The 19,015-nt window shown below is 43.8% G+C and overlaps 1 protein-coding gene across 4 annotated transcripts in view; it reads left to right on the top strand.

Annotated features, from left to right (window-relative positions):
- Window positions 1–14,548: 14,548 nt before the first annotated feature.
- SEC16B (SEC16 homolog B, endoplasmic reticulum export factor) overlaps window positions 14,549–19,015 on the top strand; it is a 70,742-nt gene continuing 66,275 nt past the window's right edge. For 3 of the 4 annotated variants that reach the window (XM_070591611.1, XM_070591603.1, XM_070591598.1), the window contains exon 1: window positions 14,549–14,671. The gene's annotated coding sequence lies outside the window, so the exon portion shown is untranslated. The remainder of the gene's footprint in view (window positions 14,672–19,015) is intronic. The other variant, XM_070591608.1, reaches the window with a different exon arrangement.

Below are 19,015 nucleotides of genomic sequence, written 5' to 3'. Positions count from 1 at the left end.
GGTGGTAATGGCTGCACAACAGTGTGGATACACTTAATGCCGCTGAACTGTACACTTAAAAATGGTGAAAATGGTGGGGCTGGCCCCGTGGCCGAGTGGTTAAGTTCGCGCGCTCCACTGCAGGCGGCCCAGTGTTTCGTTAGTTCGAATCCTGGGCGCGGACATGGCACTGCTCATCAAACCATGCTGAGGCAGCGTCCCACATGCCACAACTAGAAGGACCCACAATGAAGAATATTACAACTATGTACGAGGGAGCTTTGGGGAGAAAAAGGAAAAAATAAAAAAAAAATCTTTAAAAAAAAAATGGTGAAAATGGTAAATTTATGTATATTTTACTACAATAAAAGATGTTAAAAAAATAAAAATATATTACCCTCATATTTAAGTGAATGCATTCAGAGAAGAGAACAGAGAGTGCAAGTCGAGGGCCTGGCTGAAGTAAGCTCCCGTCTCTGTCCTAGTCCTCGTCTGTGGGGCGAGGTCCTCTACCTTTGCTGCGTGCTAAACGTTCTCTACTCCTCCTATTGCATGAGTGATAATTCCCAAAAAGGGTGGTGGAGATAAAAACAGACACCTGACACCACAGGGATGGGGGTTCTTCTTATTCTTGATGAGGTCCTGTTCCAATAAATGGGGTAAGACGCTTTGTTTTCTGATAAGTACCTCAGGCCATTTGAAAACACCTATCTTCTTAGGGTCTTCTCACCAAAAGAGCATTTGGGAGAATTGTAAACTAGCTAGCGAACATTTAGAGAAAGAATTTGAAACCGAGAAATTAGCAGGAGGAAGAGGGAGGGGAAAGCTGTCAGGGAAACCACCCAGGTGTCTGCTGTGGGCCACGGGCGGGGGGGCTCCTGTGAGGCCAGAGCACCTGCCGTGCCTCTTCCTGCCCAGTTGCCACGTTTTCACCTGCTGGGGGCTGCATGCCCTGTGGTTCTATTTAATGATATGCCTCTCCCCAAACTTACTTCTGTGAGCTATTTTTGTATTTAAATGAAAGTTGGTTTTCAAAAATATCAAGACACCAACTTTGAGGCTAATTTTAGAATTTCCTGACACCGTTTGGGATAATTGAAGACATGCTGGAGAGACCCCGGGAGAGAAAGAAGAGAAACCAGGGTTGGGAAAAGTGCACAGGCCCTGCTGGAAGCCACCTGTCCCACTGTTCCGTGCTGATCAGTAGGTGTCACTAGTAATAAAGATCGATTGTCCCCAGCTCACTAACGTCAAAGTGACTTAGATTGAAAGAGGCAGTCATTAAGGAGAGCGAGTTTCCTCAGGTTTAACAAGTATTGGTTAGAACCCCTAATGACCTCCTCTCTGCTCGCCTGTGTTCCAGCTTCATTGGAATGATTTGATGTGAAAGCATTTGACTCATATTTTAGTCATTGTTTGGTGGTTCCATCTGAGCCATTAGTTAGTCTGAAAAAAGAATCAATGCAGCTCCAAGTGACAGCACTGGTTCTGTATTCACAGACTTGTCCCAGCTCTCCCTTGCAGGCTGGCTGCTGGAGACATCGCTCCCACATACCTGCCTCTTCTTTTTCAGTAGCTGAGGGTCTGGCCACCTGCACACACTTCAATCAACAGCTGAAGTGAGGTTTTGTCCTATTAGCTGTGGAAAAATCCTGTCTACACATCACCAGTATATTTGTCCCTGCTCCTTCCCTGCAATCTGCATGGTTTTAGAAAGCTGTCTTTTCTCTTGAAGCTATGGTATAGCCAACAAAAGATTTGTTATTTGGCAAGTGAAGGAAAATAAAGGTGTCTTCACATAATCACTTTTACTTAACCAAAAAATCTAAGTAAACTAAGAAAAATTCATGCTATTGTTTCTTTCTCTTATTTTTCCTTCTAAGGTTGTCTAAGAGAATCAAAAAGCAGTGAGTTTTCAAAATGTTTATTGTTTATAAAGTCATGTGAGGGGAAGACCTAATTAAATGATCAAATACTGGCTTGTCTAATTGTTCTTTTCCATTTGGCTTCTTTATCACAGCTTCTTGCTAGAGTGAAGATCTGAATTGGAAATATGCTGGTTTCTGGAACTTTATCATTGTTGAGGAATCATATATATACAAAGTGGTTATTTTAACTGTTTTTCTTTCCTGATGTATTTAGAAATAGTTTCCTGAACTTTAGTGAATTGCATCCTTATTTCTAAAATAGTGTTGTTAAAATAATTACAAGAATACCGCATGGTCATTGAAAAAAGTCAAACCAGCCAGAAGTTTATGAGTAGAAATTGTTCTATTTTCCTCTATCCTGTCTCATTCCCATTCTCCAAGGAAACCACTGTAAACAGTTTGGTGTTAGTCTTGCAGATCTTTTAAAACTCATACACACAGGTTTGGTTTTTTTAAATAAAGACGTACATAGGTTTTAAAAATGAGTGATCATAGTACACATGCTGTTCTGTAATGTGCTGTTTTTAATCAATAATATGCCATGGACATCATTCCATATTAGTAAATATAGACATCTCATTCTTTGTGACAGCTGCTTAGTATTCCACAATGAGGATGTATATCATACACAACCATTTCCTTATTAGTGGGCTTATGCATTCATTTAACAAACATTTATTGATGTGCCTGTATGTGCCAAGCTCAGCACAGCACAGGGCATACAATGGTGAGGGAAAGGTTACAACTCTAGTGGAGGAGACAGACATTAACTAAATTCACAAAACCTTGCCAATCTAGTGCCGTATAAAGCATCATTGGGAAATTTAACTCAGGAAGGTCAAGAAAGATTTCCCTAAGGAAAGACCTTGAACCTCTATCTGAAGATTGAGGCTTCCAGGAATTAAATCCTAGGGATTTTGAATAGGCAGGGAAGAGAGGAAAGACTAGCATCCCATGGCTAATGAAAGCACGGCAAGTAAAAGGGGCTGAAAGAAGGCTGGTGGAACTGTAGCTTGAGAGATGAAGGCAAGTGCTGTGAGATGAGGCGGGAGGTGGGGACAGATTGGGCAGGGGCTTGTGGGCCAGTTATGGGAGTTTTGCCTTTACCCTAAAAGCAATGGGATGCTATTGAAGTGTTCTAAGCAGGGGTGGGGCAGAGGCAGCATGACCAGAATGGCATTTTGGAAGAATCCCTCCAGCTAGAGTGGGGAGAAAGGATTGGAGAGAAATAGACCAATAGGAGTCTGTGAAAGTCCACATTAAAGATGATGGCATCTTGGACTAAGGTGATGATGATGGGGAAGGGGAGAAATGGACCTTGGTGTTAGATTGGGTATAGGGGCGGGGTGAGGGGGAGTGAGAGGGAAATGTCAAGAGGACTCCTAGGTTCCCGGATAGATACTTGAGAGGAGGAACATCAAAAGAGAATTGGGTTTTGGCAGTGGAAGGGAATATGATGGGGGCAGAAAATTAAGTTTTGTACATAGTGAGACATCCAGGAGATGTCAAGTATGCACTTTTATATACCTGTCTGGTGCTTGGAGAAGAAGTGTGGCCAGAGATACACGTTTGTGAGTCACGTGCATGGAGGTGCTATTGATGCCGTGACATGGCTAAGATCGCCCTTGGAGAGCCTGCAGAGAGCAAAGAGGGTCTAGACTAGCCTTAAACAGTTTTCCTTTCAATAGAACTACAGAGTGTTTCGTGAGTGTGCTGTGGACCACTGAAAGAGACTTAGAGAGGTGTAGTTTGGTGATTTGAAATAAATCCCAAGTGGTTATAAGGAATGCTGTATTGCACAGTGGATAACACTGCATTCTCTCTATGGAGGGCCAGCGTCTGGGGCTCTGATTCCAGCTGTTTGACCTTGGGATGGACTCATTTTTTCACTTTTCTCACGTGAAAAATGAGGATAATAGTATGTGTTTTCTACCTTATATGGTTCATCTGAAGGTCAGATGAGATAATGTATGTGAAAGTGCTTTGCAAATTATCATTTTCATAATAGATTACAAGCTCGCCTAGTACCAGTGTGTTCAAAGTCATTTCAGAGTTGAAGCAAAATGTGCATTTTTCACCATGCACTGGGATGGCGTGGAGCAAAAGAGTTGTTTGATTTTTAAAAGTCTCTCTCAAATATTTCTACATTTTATTTTAGCTGAAGTCATTGTGTTCTTTTATACAGAATAATGGACAGAGTAATGGGGGCCTGGTGATCTGATGTACCTCAGACATACAGAGCCAGACAAGGCCTGTGCAAGGACGCCTCAATTGATCCAGAGGGTAGGGAGTGTTCTTTGTGAGGGATGATAAAAGAATTAGGGCTCTTCATTCTGGAAAGACACAGGCTGAGAGGGGAATATGATTGAAATTTGTAAAGTAATGAAAATCATAGGATAAAAATATGAACTTATTAAATCCCAGAGCACAAGAACTAGGGACAACTTTATCATTTTAAAGAAATAGTTTTAGGGCAAAGTAAAAATAGCACTTCTTTACACAGGAATAGTAAGCCTATGGAACTTAACGACTCTCAAAATTTGCTAGGACCGAAACCAAACAGAAGAGAAAGACTTAAATTGTTGGAGGATAGATTCATAGGAGATTATAAAATAAAATTAAAACTATTTGGGTAAATCTCCCTGATCTTGGAGGATGGCACCATAGGCAGTGACCATTAAGCTTTCCCATCCCTATCTGGCCTCCTTGTCCAAATCAGGAGTTCTGAGTGGATATGCCGGAGAGGACAGAGCACAGAATTTGAGCTCAGAGGGTGTGGCTGCAAGTTTGACCTCTCTGATCTTAGGGAGTCACTTCCTTTTTATGTACCTCAGTTTCCTCATATGTTAAACAAAAATTAATATCAGCAATAAAACCTGCCTAACTATTGTGAGAGATTCAAATGAAGGGATGTTTCTAGAAGTGCTTTGTAGTTGATAAACAGATATTATTTGTAGGAGCATAAGAATTTCCACTTTTATTGTAGCATTTCCAGTTCTGTGTCCTCCAGGTGGACTGACCTTCACCTTGTGCTTTCTGATCCTGACCTCATTAGGCAGCAGTATTTCCCAACTCGGAAATGCAGGAGAGGACTGAGGGCAGGGAACAGTCCCCTGTCCTCCAGGGAGGCAGAGAGAGCGCAGACCCTCTTCTCTCATCCCCCTTTCCTCCCTGCGAAGGTGGAGAATCACAGGTAAGGAGAACTTTGCAAGCATCTCTTCTCCTTTGGATGTTTTGGGTGGTTAAATGCCACTTAAAAGACTGGAGGGTTCTGGTGTCTGGGTGACTTCCAGGATTCTTGGGGATCTTAGGAAAACAAAAAGGCCAGTACAGGGGCCAGATGAGGAAAACCGTGAGGACTGGTTTCTTATGGCTTCTCATAGGTTTAGGATTTGAGGGAGAGAGAAAAATATGACTCTAAAGTCTCCTTTCAAGATGGCCGTTGCAGTTCACTATGGTAGGAAAGCTGATGGAGAGCTGGAGGGAGAGAGTATGTCTTACTGGGAGGGTCCTCTGAGTTTCATGTGTAGCTGTTGGGAATCTGACTCTGGCAGAAGGTATAGTGACAGGAGGAAGAGAGAACTGATAACAAATAACTTCTTATTTCCTCCATAGCAAATGTGAACTGTGTTACCTGGCTTCCCAGCCCACCACCATACAACCTCACCTGACCTCATTTCCCATGGGGTATAGTGGAAAGAGAATGGCCCACAAGCCAGGCAGCCCTGGATTTGAATTTGGCTTCACCACTAATGAGCTCTGCGAGCTCAGTTTCCAATCCATAAAATGAGGATGATAGTAACCCCCTCATCCTTGGGTTGCAGTGAGGATCAAACGAGATTATATTTGTGAAGCACTCCACATAGTCCTGGCACATCATAGGCCCTACATCAATGCCAGCTTTTGTTGTGACCCAGCAGCACCTCTACTCTAGGGAGACTGATTGCCAGCCTACAGGCTCTGTAAAAGCAGGGACCAGGTTGGGGCCGGCCCGGTGGTGTAGTGGTTAAGTTTGTGCGCTCTGCTTTGGCCACGCGGGGTTCACAGGGTCAGACCCCGGGTGTGGACTTATGCACCGCTCATCAGGCTGTCTGTGGTGCATCCAACGTACAAAATAGAGGAAGATTGGCACAGATATTAGCTCAGGGTCAGTTTTCCTGACACAAAGAAGCAGGGACCAGGATATGCTTTGCTCATGTTGTGTTTGTGGTGCACGCATAGCGCCTAAAGAAACAAATCTCTTGGCACCAGGAACCTGTCATTCCCTTTCTCTGCGAGTTGTATCCATTCAGGGCCCAGCTGAAGGCTCACTTCCTCAGTGAAACCAGCTTGCATTGATCTTGCTCTCCTAGGACCTCCCAGAGCACACAGTTGCGCCCTGAGACAGCCATGGGTTTGAAGAGTTGTCTTGTGGCGTTGTGTAGGTTAGTCTATCCTTCAATGATGTTCAACAGTTAGTGAACATTTTGCTGTGACCGGGGCGCTGGGTGAGAGATACAACCAGGGAGTAAATTCCTTAGACTCAGGACCTATATCAGAGACTTTCCCCCAACACGGGACTCAGTGCAGGAGAGTGCCCATCTTGCCTCTGGCCTGTTCTGTGCTGCTTTTGACACGTGACACAGTGGGATGCTTTGCAGGAAAGGTCCTGGGAGACAGATTTTCTGGCACTTACAGCTGCTTCATTCCTGGCATCTTTGAGTTGATGGGAAAGCTGTGCAGGGGGTTTGTATTATTGCTGATTAGTCTTAAAAACATAAAGCAGCACTCAGAATATCTTTTTACCTCATAAGAACAGCATTCACATGTCAATTGGTGCCACTTTGCTGTAACACAGGGCGATTGCTTAAAAGATTCCCTGACCTTTCCTTTTGTTCTGAAAATTGCAAAAGCTAATGGTAGAACCTGGAACACAGTCACTGAACTTCTTTCTCTGAAGAAAGGATCCAGGGCAATGTCTTTTTGAAGGCAGATATGGGGAAGTGGCGCTGGCACCTGCGTGCCTCCTGCCTTCACTTGCTGCTCATGTCTCAGGTCCACTTTCTGATGTCGATTCCAGGCCACCCTTCCCAGTTCTGATGGAGCCAGGAACCATTATGACCCACCAGGGACCCCTCCCTGCGGCTTCCTAGTCAGGGTCAATAACCTAGCTGTTCCTATTGAGCGGTTCCCTTTTGACTTCAGCTTGTAAAATTTCTGACATTTTTTTCATTTTTATCCTCTCCTTTTCTTTAAAGGTTATTTTTTTTTTAAGTTAAAAATACCCATAAGGAGACCTTGTGATCCTCTTCTCACTGACCCAGATATTTTAAGAGCTGGAGGATTGACAGCAGCTTCTCATCTGGGGATGCAGGCCGGCTCTCTGGAGCCGATTAGCTAAATGTAATAATAAAATATTAATCCTATTTCCCACACATAAAACACTCTCCTCACTTTTCCTTACCTATCCAAACCCAACTCATCCTTCAATGCATTGTAGAAAAAGTCATGGACTCAAGGACAAAGGACTTGGGTTTAATTCCTGACTTGGAAACTCACAAGCCATCTGACCTTGGGCAAGTCCTTTATGCATGTGAACTTCACTTTCTTCACCTTTGAAACAGATGCTGATGATCTTCTGGAGTGAGGGCTGAGGGTTCAGGGTCCAGCCCAGTGACTGGGGTGCACAGAATAGGCTCCGAAGAGATACTTATCAAAGTCCAGAAAGGCCAATTTGAGTAATTCTGGAATCATTCATCTCTCTTATTTTTGGAATTCTGTATTTTTGAGTCTGTCTACACTGGACAATTTAACAACGAACTGTACCTTCTCTTTCATATGTGGCTCTAGTTTCTTCACATGCTCAACTGGCAGACAGGTTCTTTGCAGGATGGTGCTGTGCGTTTTATTTTTTTTGTGTCAATGTTGCAATAATAGGCTCTCAATCCTTGATAACTGATTGCCAGAGGACATTACCCATTTAACTAAACTTGGGTTCTGCAGCACGACACAGGCTATTGTCTTTGTCTCTGTCTCTCTAGTTTCACTGCTTGTTGTTAATGGTGAGACAGCAGGAAATCTTTTATGCTTTCATTATCCTGTCAATTTGTAGCTTCTCATCAAATATATGCTATACACGTGTGTTCAAAGATACTGCTGGCCTGCCACGAACACAAACTTTGTTTGAATTGTTTACCAACTATGAGGATGGCTTTTCCCTGAATCAGATTGTTTTCCTACTGGGGCGGGGTTGAGGATGGCCCACCAAGCTGCCTGTGTGCCTGGTGAGACCACCCTTTGCTCTGCGCGGGCACTGAGGTCCATAAGGGAGGCCCAGAGCAGCCCTGTTCTGCCATGACAAGCTCTCAGCAGATTTAACAGCAGCCCGAAGAGCCTTTGTTCTTTGGGTAAGAACACTGTTCCCAGCTGTCACATCACCTCCAGGAACTGCCTGTTGTGCATTGGATTGTGTCCCCCCAGAAGACATGTTGAAATTCTAGCCCTTGATACCTGTGAATGTGACCTCATTTGAAAATAGGGTCTTTGTAGATGTAATCAAGTTAAGATGAGGTCATATTGGATTAGGGTGGCCCTCATCCAGTGACTGGGGTCCTTTAAGTAGAGAGAGATTTGGATGCACACAGGGAAGATCTGGCCATGTGAAGACGGAAGAAGATACTGGAGTGATGCATCTATAAGCCAAGGAGTGCCAAGGATTGTGGGAACCACCAGAACCTACCAACAGTCAGGAAGGATTCTCCCCTGGAGCCTTCAGAGGGAATGTGGTCCTGCCGACACCTTGATTTCAGACTTCCAGCCTCCAGAACTGTGAGAAATAAATTCCTGCTGTTTTAAGCCACCAAATTTCTGGCAATTTTTATGGCAGCCCTAGGAAACTAATACACTGCTCAAGAGTCTAAATGAAATGCGAAAGGGAGGCTCCAAATACAATTGGTTACCCATCTTCCCCTGAAAGTCCTCGGTACTAATTCCATCATGTCTTCCCTTGTCATCACTTCAATCCAAGACCCCCGGATCCTCTTTCGCCACACAGCTCTGTACATCTCATTTGATGTTATCTCCCACCCACTTGAGCCCCAAGCCCTTCCCCCTATGTCCTTGGCCTCTTCTCTGAGTGTCCCCCTCACCTTTTTGCTCTTACTGATACCTGATTCACTCCTGGGGACATGGGGACACCCCTCAAGTGTCCCAGGGCCTGACGGTGGGGTAGGTGTCTGCTTTGTTCCTCATGGCCACTCCCAGGCCATTGCTCCTCCCTAGCCACCCTCTGCACCCCAGCTTTGAAGCACAGGCCATTGAATCTCCATAAACCTCCCATGCTGTGGTCCTCTGCCAACCTGTGGTCACTCGTCCTCATCCAGGGATGCTTTGAGCCCCACTGGCTCACTCTCACCTTCTTCCCCACCACTTCTTCCCTCACTCTTGGTGGTTGGTTCACTTAGATCAGTTGGTCCCAACCCCGGCTGCACTTTAAAATTATTTGGGAAACTTTTTGAAAAAGCCCAGGGACTACACCCCCTGCCTCCCAACCACTTGAGCCAGAAGCTTTGGGGGTTGGAGGCCTGTGTATTTTTTTTTCCCCAAAGATTGGCACCTGAGCTAACATCTGTTGCCAATCTTCTTTTTTTCTTCTTCTTCTCCCCAAAGCCCCCCAGTATGTAGTTGTATATTCCAGTTGTAGGTCCTTCTGGCTGTGCTATGTGGGATGACACCTCAGCATGGCTTGAGGAGCCGTGCCATGTCCAGGCCCAGGATCCATACTGGTGAAACCCCAGGCTGCCAAATCAGAGCGCACGAACTTAACCACTCGACCACAGGGCGGGCCCAAGACCTGTGTATTTTTTAAGAGCTCCCCAGGTCATTCTAGTATGTCACCAGGTTTGACACTACTGGCCTAGGTGATCCAAGTGATATTCTGGCCTCTTGGATCCTTAACTTCTTTATTTCCAACAGTCCTTTATCCCACCTTAGCTGCCCACTCTTACGGTAATACCCTGGAGCTTGTCCTTACTAGTACTTGCCCCAACTCAGAAATGTGTGTTTCCAGCATCCCACTCTGACCGCTTGCTCCTCACTTCCAGCTCAGTCCCTCTAGAACGCCAACTCCAATCGTTTTTTGACCTCACCAGGTCCACCAGTCCATCATCCCTACACATTTTCACTGAGACACAGCGTTCCCTACACCAACATGAGTCCATGGCCCTGGCTCAACTCCCTTGCTCTCTCTCCCTCTGCTGCTCTCCCCTGGCAAAGCCCCGGACCTGGTAACACTGTACTCACCTGTTCATGCCTGGCCCCAAGCACCAAGTCTCAGAAAGTGGCTAGATGATATTGGTCTTAATTTTATGGACACAGATTCACGTGGACTCCCAGTGCTTCCTGGCAGCGCTGGCTCTTTTCCCTGGTCAATCCCCTTTCCTAATCTTTGAGAGGCTTTTTTACGTTTTTCTGTCTCGGAACCAGCTCCCTCTGCTCCCTCTGACCGGCTTCCTCCTCCAACAGGCTGAACTCGTTCCTGCCTGGGGACCCTGGCACTTACAGTTCACCCTGCCTTCCACACTTTCCTCCAGATCTTGCCATGGGACACCCTCACTGGATTCATCTCCCTTCTCAGGGGAATATTCCCTGACTCCTCTACCTGAAATATCCTCCCACCTCCACCCTGACGCTCTCTGTCCTCTGACTCTTTCTCATCGTCTTTATCGTACTCACCACCATCTGATATTACCGGATGGGTTTATTTCTGTTTGCCTGTCTGTCTCCCTCGCTAGCATGTGGGTTTCATAAAGGCGGTTCCTCCTGGTCTGCCTAGTTCATGTCCAGATCCCCAACACCAGGTAAAACAGCAAAACAATTGATAAATTGGACTTTATCGAAATTAAAATTTTTTGCTTATCAAAAGACAGTTAATAAATGAAAAGTCAAGCCATAGACTGGGAGAAAATATTCCCAATACATATATCTGACAAAGGACTCACATCCAGAACTAGAACTTCTACAAATCAATAATAAAAACAAAAATAAAGTTTAAAATGAGCAAAATTAAAGAAAAAAAAAAAAGAGAGAGAAAGGGGATAACAGGAGCTACTCCATAAGGCTGCTGTGTGGATTACATGAAATTATATATGAAAGACACTTAGCCCAAAGCCTGGCACATTGTAAGTGCTCAACAAATGGTAAACAATAGTAGCAGTAGTAATAAGGCTATAGAATAAGGCTGATTATTAGGCTGGAGGTATGAAGCACAGACTGCAGTGCTTTTCTAAGTTCTTTACCTGTAGCGATCCAATTATTCGGGGTAGTTGCTATCAACCCCATCTTACAGATAAGGAAACTGAGGCCCAGAGAGATTCAGTGAATTGCCCGATGTCAGTGAAGCTAGGGAGTAGTGGAGGCAGGACCCCAGCCTGGCAGTGTGGATCCAGAGACCACGCACGGAACCGCTGAGGTAAGTTGCCTATGCTCAGAACCTTTTGCATAATCTCTCCTGGGGAGTTCCAGATGTTCTCTCATCACCGGACTCAGTCTCATGGTGGGTAAACAAGAGATTTTTGGTCTGTCTTATAGAAGTAACTTAGTTTAAGGGATGGAGCTTAGAATTATTTCAAGGAGAGACATTTATACCTGTTTCCTGCCACTGGTTTTGGTACAGCGAAGCCTGAGCTGGTACCTCCAGTCTGCTGACAAAGCTGGGAAGAATGTGCCTACAAGACCCAAAATGTATGTGTCTGTGAGCTCAGCAGTCACTGCATTTTCCACTTCGTGGTCAGTTGTTTAGTTACATACAGACAAGTCTGTAACTTCCTCAATTTACCCGAGATGTCTGAGCCAAGGAAAATGCAAGTTTATGAATATATGAGTGTAGGTTTTTTGCACACTTTTCAAATGTGTCTGCTTTTAAGTGAGTGGAATGTGTGGAAAATGAGACTGCTGGATTGTCTTCGGATCAGGGTCATGAGTCTTGTGTAAACTAAGGCCCAATATTGTCAATAATAACCTGAACAGTAGAAAACTTCTCCAAAAAGGAACTTTGTATTGTTAATATTCTTTCCTAACTCTTTTTTCATTGATTTCTTTTCTCACCCTCAGAATTACCTGAGATTTATCTCCCTCTCCTGATCTCTTGTAGCACCTATGGCTGCCATCACAGATTTGGCATTTGTCTACATTCTGGTTTTATGGATGTCTGTTTGTATTCTTCATTTCATCTAATTGAGTGATTATTAACAAGATAAAGGAGAATAAACTAATTGTAAGACAAGATGGCACATGCAGGTCATAGCTAACTATGAATAAATCTGAGGAGGTGCTCTATGCATACAAAGCAAGAATGTGATAATTATGAGTGTCTTCTCTAGTTATGACAAGTCAGGTTGGGGTCTGTTCTTAATATTTACAGCACAATGTTGTGGGATGACCTCTGAGAGTCAGAAGTTCTAAGGTCCTACTGTGTGAGCTTCAGTCCTACTGAATCTGTAATTATTTCTATGTAAAATGATAGATTGAATTAAAGATTCTTTTAGGATAAAAATTTTTTTGGACTCTACTGTGGATTATTTTTACAATTGAAAGTAAAAGAGCAATATTTCTTTTTAAAAAGTTATTTTTAAAACAGTTCTATAATTCAGACATTTTACCTAACTCAGGCCTTTTCCCCATTTAAGTTTAAAATTGAGAGCTTCCCCCACACCAGGGTAATGGATAAATACAAACAAGATATGCCTTCTGTTTCATCACATATCTACTTCCTACACAGCCTTTATGATGATGGGATACCTTGAATTTTCTACGATTACTCCAATTGAAATAACCTCTGTGTTGATGTCCATAAAATTAAGATAATGTAATGTCCGAGTACATTCATATACCTCCCTTCATTTTAATTCAGAAAATGTGGCTGTGAACACATAGTGGCCTTTCTTGTGTTCTAATTACGTAAAATGTGTTGATTATTTGGTGATTGATCAATAAGAGCTTATTTCCCAGCTCCTGGCTCTGTTGCTGAAATACAGGGATTGGTTGGTGAATTCCAACTCCCTTCTTCTTTTCCTCAATTGGCATTTTCCCGAGTGATTTCTGAGTTACCCCTAGAGGCATCATCTGAGACAGTATGGCTTGAACAGCACTGTCAGCAATATCCCTCTGTGTGCCTGTGCTGTGGGGCCCTCCCCCTGCACCACACATCATGGAAGGGCGTGAAGATGTGACCCACCTCTGACATCAATCTCAAAGGACAGGCGGGCAGTGTGAGGTCTGGGCTAGAAAAGGGTTTTACATTTCTCCTTGGCCTGGCCTGTCTGTTCCAGATAAGCACAAGAACCTCTTTAGAATTCTTGAGTGTATTTGGAACACAGAGAGGAAAAAAACCGGATCTGTTTAAGATTCAGCAGAGGAACTCAGAAGCACAAGAGTCCAGGCGAGCTACCACTTGTCAATAATTTTTACATAATAGAAACAGCTTTATTGTTTCTTCTGATTACATAAATAAATTTTGGGAGGGCCAGCCCAGTGGTGTAGTGGTTTAGTTCACATGCTCCACTTCAGCGGCCCAGGGTTCATGGGTTCAGGTCCTGGGCGTGGACCTACACACAACTCATCAAACCAAACTGTGGTAGCGTCCCACATACAAAGTAGAGGAAGATGGGCACAGATGTTAGCTCAGCAACAGTCTTCCTCAAGCAAAAAGTGGAAGATTGGCAACAGATGTTAGCTCAGGGACATCTTCCTCACCAAAAAAAAAAAAAAAAGTTTTTTCTTGAAAAAATTGAAGTATACATGAAATTACAGTCATGCGTCACATAATGAGGGGGATACGTTCTGAGAAATGAATCATTAGGGGATTTTGTCATTGTGTGAACATCACAGAGTGCACATACATAAAGCCAGATGATATAACCTATTACACACCTAGGCTATATGGTACTGATCTTGTAGGACCACCGTCATATATGCAGTCTGTTGTTGACTGAATCGTCGTTAGGCAGCGCTTAACTGTGTAGAGAATAAAATAAAAGTTACCTGGAATCCCACCAGATATATATCTTTTGTATACTTTTATCTATATAGATGCAAAATACTTATATATAATAACATATATGCATATATAATAGCATATGGGATAATATTATCCTTTTTCACTCAGTAATATGCCATAGAAACCCCTCCAAGTCAACTGGTATAGCTCTAACTTATTATTTTTTATTAGATATCCTAATATTCCACAACATAAATGTCTCAATCTATTCAACCATTTCTCTATCATGAGCACTCATTTTTTCATTTTTTGCCACTCCAAGATTGTAATTTTTTTTCCAGCTTAAGCCCATACTTTTTTAATGACCTAAAATCCTATAATGTTAAGAGTCTCTAAATTTTACTTTTTCACCTTCTAATCCTGATTTTTTTCTGCCAGTTATTAACTTGCTGTCATGATTGTTTAGAAAGCTAACATAATATTTAGATTCTCCTTGGAACTCTGATTTAAACACACAAGGGGTTTGCGTGGTTTCTTTCTGTGATCTCAGGTAGTGGCCTCTTGTACTCAGACCTTCTCATTATGGAGGTCAGATCATGTTTCCAGCCTCAGGCTCTACATACAAAATCATTCCGTTGGGAAACTGTTGCTGAAGCAGAAAGATTCTGGGCGGCTGACGTGGCAGCGCAGTTTACAGCGTCTGCCAGTTGTGAGTAACAGCAGGCTGTCATGATGGGATAGAGCAGCGGCAGCAGCAGCAGCAGCAACTCCTGATTTAGGGGCAAAAGATGTAAGTACTTATTTTACCATTAACCAGTTAACCCAAATCAAACCCAAACTGAAGAATACTAAGAGGGAATACAGTTCCCGCCAGAGACCTTTCCAGCAGATTCATTTGAGAAGCATTTATTCTCAACCAGATTAGTAAAGCGTCAAGCCAGCACATGGTTTTCAGCAAAATGAAGAACCTCACAGGGTCTTGTTTGAAAAACAAACTTCGACAGTGGTTAATGCCACTTTCAAACCCTAACTCCTCGAAGTGCCTGCACTCTGGCAGGGGCTGTCCCTGTGGGATGGAACGTGTGGCTAAGGTGCTAAAGGACGTGTAATTTCAATTTACATCAAGATTTTAGGCAGGTGTGATTATGGGAAGATGAAAGGAGGCTTAGCGGGTTTAGCATTTAGGGGAGAGGAGAGAGCCTGTTAAATATTTTAAGGAGGATTCAAGCTGGTTAAAGCCGACTTAGAGGCAAGTGGAAACCTCTGTTCTCCAGCTGTACAGATGACAAGGGGCATGGTGCCTGCCAACCCAATGACAAACGAAACCCTGGCAGGGATCCATTAGCAGGAGGTGGCTCTACAGCTGCTGTTCCCAAGGTTTCCAGCCTGGAAGTCCTGTCTGGAGTTTCTGGAATTTTCAGAGTTCATAAAGCATGTGTTTATGGGTTGGTGATTTTTTTCCTTTTCTGTGGAGACCTTTAGCTCTGATGTTCAGCTCTGCGTGAAACCTCACAAATGACGAACTGTGATCCACCCTGAGTGTGGTCAACTTACTGACACATATTTTTGATGGTCACCCTTATGCTGGGGATACGTAAGTGACAAGATGGACGAGGTCCCTGGCCCTGTGTCATTTGCTGCCCTGCAGGAAAAACAGATGTTCTGAGAGGAGGAAAGAATAGTGGGTGGGTGGCAGGAGACCTGGATTTGAGTCCTGGCCCTGATCCCAATTAACCATATGGCACCCTGGGCTTCAGTTTATGTGCTATAAAATGAATGGGTTGGAAAGGATAACCTCTTCAGTCATGGATTCCTCACCCTCTGTGAGTTTTTCCCCTGCTGAACAGCTTTTCACACAGCATTGAGTGTGCTCCCCATCCAATATGGAAACAGGTGCTTTATTTATGAAAGGGACCTCACATCTCACCAAACCAGACTTCATCAGATTGTGAGTTTCTGTAACAGAAACTTGAAGGGTCCTCCTGGATGGGCCCACATACAATATGATACTAGTAGGAGGAAAGGCTGCTTCTGAGAAAGATGTCTTAAAGCTAGCGATTCCACACAGACTCATGTTAAATATCCGTGTTCTGGTTTTCAAATGGTTACAGATTGGAACAAATACCTTTCCAACTGCTGCTGATTGTTGAGGGGCAAAGACACAAGAGCCTGACACGAAGGAAAATGAAATTGCTTGAAATAGGTGTTATTCATAGGCTGCAGCTTGAAAGAAATTAAACTGAGTCAAAAAAAAAGCCAGGTTGTGGTTTCAAACAGAATAGAAATTACCAAAAAAAAAAAAAAAAAAAAAGCAAATAGCCACCACTGATGACTGTGCTGTGCATCGTTAGCTTCCTGAAACTCATCACCATCAGCTCAGTCATTTTTAGCTTTGGAAATTGTGGGAGTCTCATTAGCATGTTTTAATAGAATGAAGGGTAAAATCAATTTCTTTAACATAATTAGTACGCATACTTTTTTCCCATCGGCCTTGCCTAGCCTAGCTCACAAAATATCCCCGTGGGCATTCATATATCCCTTCCTGCCTCCTTGCTCCGCAGTGGCAGACGTGTGCTTCCTGACGCCCGAGTAATCTCTTCTCTCTGGCTATGAGCTCCATGACCCTTGGCCTCCTGGGGAACCACGTCCATCCCTCATTTCCTTTATTCCTCCATCTCTTCAGTCTCTCCCCTACAGTGGCTTTCCACCATAGGTAAAAACGCATTTGAATGTCCCCCATTTATACCAACCAACCAGCCAGCCAATGAACAAACACTCATGGTCCCTCTTTACTGTCCTATCCTTTTCTGAGCATCCCACCAGCCCTATGTAATCCAGTGTATGCTCTCAAGTTCTTATATAGCTTGATCTCTTATTGTGTTTGTTCTCTTTACCTCACTCCTCCCTTCACTTCCTGGATGCTGTTTTGACTCTGCCTTCTCAGTCTTCACAAACTTCTCTTTCTCTGCCTTTTACCTTGAACTATTATTTTCTTACTTTGAAGTCCGTGCTCTTCCTTGACAATCTCATCCATATCCATGGTTTTAATTATGATTTGTGTGCTGATCAAAGCATGTACAAATCTTCAGGAAAGAAGCAACGTATAAACAAATGAGTACTACCCACTGCAAATGTGAGTCCCTGCAGACATCTCTCAGGAGCTCCTGACTCATCTCCATTGCCTGAGACACCTCCAGTAGACTGTCCAGCAGCCAACTCCACTCACCGTGGCCCAGCCTGAGCTTACCTTGCCTCACAACATCTGCTTCTTCCAGTAAAATGCATTTCAGTCTTGTTCAGGGACATTACCATCTACCATCACTAGGCCAGAGCTGCGTAAATCCAATCAACCTCCAAATCCCATTTTTTCTGCTTCATCACTCTCTCCTGATTCTGACACCCACCCCCTGCTCACCTTTTCCCCTCTACCAGTGCTTTCCTTTGGCTTGCATTGACTTCAAAAAGGAGGATGATGGCAACTGCCCCATAAGGCTCACGCTGCCTGCAGTCTGGGGGTCCCCAAGCCATTCTCTACAATGGGACTTGTGTGGTTTTCTGAAATGCCAGCTTGATGGAGTCACTCACCTGCTTTGATCTTTCAGAAGCTCCGTCAGTAAGAATCCAAGGCCTCCGTGACTTAGTCCCAGCTTGGCCATCTGGCTTCCTTTCACTTACCTTCCTGAATGGGGATTATCTTCCAGTCTGATTGAATATGGTGGGTCACCAGAACTTGCCCAGCTGAACCCCCTCTCCAAGACTTTGTGCTTACTGATTCCTCTTCTGGAACCACCCCCATGCCCAAATTGACCCGATTAAGTCCTAATTATCCAACAAGTTCAATGAGTATTTTCTTCCCCGGGAAGCCTTGCCTGAGTTGGCTGCGCCTTCCTGCACAAATAATAATCTATGTAACGTTGATCACGTGTTATTAAAGTGATTAGTTTACTTTATTTACCTCTCCAGTTGATGGTGAAAGCCTAAAGGACAGAATCATGTCTTTTATTTCTGTATCCCTAATGCCTACAAAAGCATGAGCCATGTAATAGTTATTCAGTCAACTATTATTGACTGAAGGACTGGAGGACAGATGGCTGCCTGCAGCTCCAGGTCGGTGTTCTGTCATCTCAGTGAACCCTAATGGAAAGCACGCTTCTTTCCTAGTAGTTCAAGCATAAGTTCTGGGCACATGCTTCTTAGACATGTCCCTGGACATACACTAGCCACTGAATTAATCACTATGGCCAAGGAGCTGCAAAACTCTTACTATCCAGGTATGAATTTTGTGTCCATTCTTAGAGCAAGGGATGGGGTCAGTCCCACACATGCTATATAAACTGAGAGGGGGCAGGGAAGTTCATCAAAGGAAAACTGATGATTTATTACCAGAAGCCAGAGGTTAGGATGCTGGGCAGGCTGAAATAGCACGTGCTCACCATAAGTGTGTGCACATGATCTAGATATTGGGGAGAGCTGGGCTGCACTCTGCTCTTCTTGGCCGGGTGAGGCAGCTAGGACAGTGTCTTCAGCATCAGTGCTCAGCACTTCTGTCTTAGTATGTTTGAGCCGCTATAAGAGAATAACATAGGCTGGGTGGCTTATAGGCAAAGGAAACATTTCTCACAGTCCTGGAGACTGGGATGTCCAAGATCAACGCGCTGGCAGACTCGATGTCTGGCGAGGACCTGCTTCCTGGTTCAGAGACAGAGTCATCTTCTCACTGCCACTTCACATGGCAGAAGGGGCAAGGAAGCTCTCTAAGGTCTCTCTTTTTTTTTTCCTATTTAAAAGAATTTTTTTTATTGAGTTTATGATAGTTTACAACCTTGTGAAATTTCAGTTGTACATTTTTGTTTGTCAGTCGTGTTGTAGGTGCACCACTTCACCCTTTGTGCCCACCCCCCACCCCACCCTATCCCCTGGTAGCCACTAATCTGTTCTCTTTGTCTACATGTTTAACTTCCACATGTGAGTGGAGTCATACAAAGATTGTCTTTCTTTATCTGGCTTATTTCGCTTAACATAATTCCCTCAAGATGCAACAGTGTTGTTGTGAATGGGATGATTTTATTCCTTTTTACGGCTGTGTAGTATTCCATTGTATATGTATATACCATATCTTCTTTTTCAATCATCA

The sequence above is a fragment of the Equus przewalskii genome, chromosome 23 (assembly GCF_037783145.1).
Source record: "Equus przewalskii isolate Varuska chromosome 23, EquPr2, whole genome shotgun sequence".
NCBI classification, from domain to species: Eukaryota; Metazoa; Chordata; class Mammalia; order Perissodactyla; family Equidae; genus Equus; species Equus przewalskii.
This window is presented reverse-complemented; position numbering and strand designations above follow the sequence as displayed.